Here is a 4899-nt window from a genome sequence, read left to right on the forward strand (position 1 = left end):
CCTGTTATGGTGGGGAGATCGAGGAGGAGGCAGAGAATTAGATGGCTAAGGTGAAGGATGATATGGAGAGAAGAGGTTTAGTAGAAGAGGATTCCTTTGATAGAAGGCAAGGGAGAGGGCGTATCAGGCAACCGACCCCTGATATATATATATATATATATACTATATATATATATATATATATATATACTGTATATGTGTGTGTGTGTGTTTGTGTTTCGTTTCCCATATAAGGAAGTGGTTACATAGGCTAAAGAAAACGTTTATACTCAAACGGTCATTTCTCCAACTGTTGAATCCAAAAAACGAATTTAACAGAAAGAGGCACTTGACTTTCCAGCACAGGCTCATAAGTAGCGCGACAACCCTCACACTACTTGTGTCAGTTACCTAAAGGGACCCATTCATTTCAACAATTTCCCCCCCCTCCATTTAGATAGCAAAGTAAAGTCTTCTTCATTCCTCCTTACTCCATAAAATTTAGTCAGTGGCTCTCTCTCTCTCTCTCTCTCTCTCTCTCTCTCTCTCTCTATATATATATATATATACTCAGTTCTCTAACAAAATAAATTTTCAGATTAACCAGATAAAAAAAGGTCTATCTAACTTAAGTTCTCGAACTGAGGAAATACAGTGTGTGTATACATATATATATATACAGTATATATAAATATATATATATCCTAAGGTCAAGAAATAATAGGGAAGGTAAATGGGAGTATATTTAAAAGCAGTGGAGAAAATAATCTCGGTTTAAAAACTTTCGTTTCCCCGTGAGCATCCAGTTTTAAAAGCTTTGAAGTCTACATTGAGGCCACAATCGATATTTCTCAGCTAAAAAAAACAAAATTATATTACTCTCAGTGTGTTCAAACTGTCATTTCTAAAAGGATATACATCTGTAGCAATATCTCAGGAAATTTTAATTTCTTTATATGGACAAAAACAAATAACACACACACATTATATATATATACATATATATATATATATATATATATATACAGTATATATATACATGTATATATATATATATATATATATAATATGCAAAAAAATACTGGGAAAATTAAATCATACAAATCCTGACTGACTTCATCTTGTAAATTTTCAAGACATTACAATGTGTATGTTTTCATTTTCCCGAGTATTTTAATTATTTCATCTGAATATCACATATTCCAATGAGCTGTACGCATGTATACATACATACACACATACACATACACATATATATATATACATATATATATATATACATATATATATATATATATATACATACTGTATATATATATATATATATATACATACTGTATATATATATATATATATATATTATACATATAAAAGTATAAAAAAAATCATAACGTACATTTTGTAATGTTACTGTCCCGGGCAAAATGCAATCGGAGAATCCAGCCATCAATTCGACTGGAATTTCCAGCCCTATCCTTTCCTCGGCGTCGCCTTCAAACCTGGACACAAACTCTGGTTTCTCGTCCTCCAAATCTGGGTCATGCTCGAAGGGGTTCAAGTCGCTGAGACTCTGGGCGAAAGTGAAGAGATTCGGATTGGAGAGGAAGATGCGCCTCGACTTCGACTTGTGAAAGCGATGGTCTTTGAGAGGATTGATGTTGAGTGTGTCGATGTAATTCCAGAAACCGCTCTCCGTTTCCGGATCCGAGGGCTCTGGCGAGTCTCCTTTCTTGGCATTGTTCCGCTTGCTGAACATCCTGGTGACGTCTGCCAAGAGGTCGCTCATGTCTCCTATTCTGTTTTCGTTTCGCCAGTCTAAAGAGTCGAAGTCGACGTAGTCGACACTCTTGGAGGCCAACTTTCTTCCTCGGGTTCGACGTTGTACGTTGAGGCAAACGCCCTCGCCGGTGGCCAAGAAGGCGTCGCAGCTCTGACTGATTCGACAGCCCACGTTGAAACAATGAGGGGGAGCCCCAGCGTCAAAAGATCCCCCTTCCATGTGACCTTCCAGTTCATGAATGAGATCCAGCAACATGGCAGTGCTGGAATCAGAATGCTGGGCCACAACTGGTCTGTGGCCATTTCTCAACAATCTGTTGGCGACGGATTCCAAAGGTTTATTCCTCACGGGTATCTTCTTTCTGGGTTTATACACCTTGTGTCTCCTACTCTCAATGTCCACTTCATTTATATCATCGACAGATTCACTTTCTTTCCGACTCGATTCATAATCCTCATCATCATCGTCGTCGTCAGTGTCACTATCTTTCCCCTCAATGTCGAATTCTTCGACGGTGTCACTCTCTTCCATGGTGTCACTTCCATTCAAAAGACATGGTGAGCTTCCGGTGGAAACACTCAAATCTTCCAACGCAAGGAGACCATTCCCTTCATCGTCCTCGTCTGGATCAGTAACACCTTCACACACTTCTTTCCCCCGACGGCTTCCCCTTCCCGGTCACTGCATTCGATCTGTCCCTGACCTGCAAGTTCCCTGGGACCCAATACCTTTTCAGGAGTGACATTCCCAGGAATGGTATTCCAATTCCCGTCTTTCTCGTCTTCAAGGCTGACAAAAACGTCTTCGGAGCCCGTGCTATCGTCGCTCCCCAGGGGGTTGTTCCCTATGGCGTTCTTATTTCTCCCTCCTTCACGGCGGTTGTCTAAAGATATATGCCCGTCGCTGGAACACCTCCGGACGCCAATTGGACTCCCGGAGGCCACGGAGATGAGGTGAAAGGTCGGGAAATTGGTCATCAAGTCTGATTCGATGGCCCATCGCGGCAAGACCTGAGCTGCCCTCTGGAAGTAGACCTGTCTCTGGAGAACATCTCTGACGCAGGACGCTTCACGCATCCTGGTATTCGGTTGGGGCAAGCTGCAGGACGAGCCTCTCTCCTCGGGAAGTGGGGCCGTTTCTGGGACTGCCAAAGACGAAGGGCTCCTCATCGCTCGAACTCGATTCCTTGGTCTTTGAGGGCCACCTCAATTTGAGACGTCGCTTCCGACGCATTGTCTCAAAATCTTCACAGTGACTTAATCAAAGAAATATGAACGTTTTGTTAACGTGCCACTCTCAAAATGGTAATGACGTCTCTCAAAAAACGATTAACAGTCGACACTGCGTCAAATACACACTAGAATTGTTCTCCTACTTGAACAAAAGCTTATCCTTCACCATACTTTTTCATCACACCCGCTCTTCAGAACAACGGACACAAGACTGACTTCGAGAAACGAACGAGGGGATTCTGAGTCATGCCAGGTATCATAATCTCCTGACTCCACCATCGTTCATGATTATAAAAGTCTCTAATATACATACACAAACAAACACACACACACACGAGTACACGCGATAGCTCAGAGCTTGACCCAGAGAACGGGGAAGGATTTAAGAGAGAGAGAGAGAGAGAGAGAGAGAGAGAGAGAGAGAGAGAAGGGTAGGGGGTAAGGCCTTGCCTGACAGGTCAACGTGGATCGCCAGCGAGAATTACACACGGTCAAAAAGGACACTCGTCATTAAAGTTCATTTTAACGAGAGATTGCGAATCAATTTGATATCTAATGACTCGGGATATTAAGAGCGTGATATTATATGCGCACACAGACACACACAAAACACGATTACTTCGACCGCCATGACGCAGCACCCGCCAAACCTTTGGTATTGAACACGTCACGTAGTTCAGGGCTGCTGCTGCCGCTATCTGCAGCAGCAACTTCTCTGCAAAGTAAGTCTTCCTTCTCCCCTTCCCCGATCTCTCTCTCTTTCTCTGCCCCCCCCCCCCCCCCGACAATGACCTCTTCCCCCTCTCCCTATGTGATTTCCTCATTCACTCCCTTTTATTCTCATTCGCTTTCATAATTATTTCTCTTTTTCATCTTCAATTTTTTTCACGTTTTCTTCTACTGGCTAGTTATTAATTTTATCTATCATATTTTCTGGGAAATAAAACGTTAAATCCGGTCATTTATAATGCAGTGGTTCTCTCTCTCTCTCTCTCTCTCTCTCTCTCTCTCTCTTTCTCATAAACCTTGAATATTTATTCATTCAATCAATCATATTTTCTTCGACATATCACGTTAAATCCGGTCATTTGTAATGCAGTGGTTCTCTCTCTCTCTCTCTCTCTCTCTCTCTCTCTCTCTCTCTCTCTCTAAATGGCTGAGAACTAGCCACATAAACCTTGAATAAGAGGGCACGCACGTAACCATGGACAAGTAAAGTCACGACATGACAAGATATTTAATAACAAAAAGGAAAAAGAATTTCTCTGCATCACTCCAAAACTGCAGATGGTATGAAATTTACACATTTCTAAATAGACATAAAATTTGCAACTTCCAATAAACAAATAAATAAATAAAGTATCTAAAATCTTATAAATGAATAAAGCAAATCTTTCACAGGAGCGAGGAAGGGAAAGAAAATCATAATTAAATAACTAACCGTAATCTTACGGACCCCGAGCTAGCATTAAAATACTAATGCCAGCAGGCAAATGAATAGGCCTTTACAACAAGGACCGAGAGCGCAGAGTAAGCCACACGTGCAAGGTTTTTCCCTCAAGTAGGGCGCGGGCCAGCCTAAAAATAGTAATACTCATTTAATATTCCGGAAGGTAAACAGATTCCGGTGAGGGTTCTCGGAAATGTTTGATATTAAAGGTAGTCCAGAGGCTCAAAACCTCAACGGGATGATGCTACTTGTGTTTTACGCCTCCATGAACTCTATCGTGTTTTCTGGAGATGCCTTATGCCTTCAAGCACGTGGTTGTCATTGCCGGCGATGCCTTATGCCTTTACTAACGTGGTTGTCTTTCCTGGCGATACCTTGGGACTTCATGAACGTGATTGTCTTTCCAGGAGATGCCTTATGCCTTTATGAAAGTGGTTGTCTTTCCTGGCGATACCTTG

General features: G+C 41.7%; 1 pseudogene; it reads right to left on the minus strand.

Annotated features, from left to right (window-relative positions):
- Window positions 1-1375: 1375 nt before the first annotated feature.
- LOC137636792 (uncharacterized) lies at window positions 1376-3301 on the minus strand (annotated as a pseudogene).
- Between the last annotated feature and the right edge of the window lie 1598 nt (window positions 3302-4899).

The sequence above is a fragment of the Palaemon carinicauda genome, unplaced genomic scaffold, assembly GCF_036898095.1.
Source record: "Palaemon carinicauda isolate YSFRI2023 unplaced genomic scaffold, ASM3689809v2 scaffold3902, whole genome shotgun sequence".
Classification (NCBI taxonomy): Eukaryota; Metazoa; Arthropoda; class Malacostraca; order Decapoda; family Palaemonidae; genus Palaemon; species Palaemon carinicauda.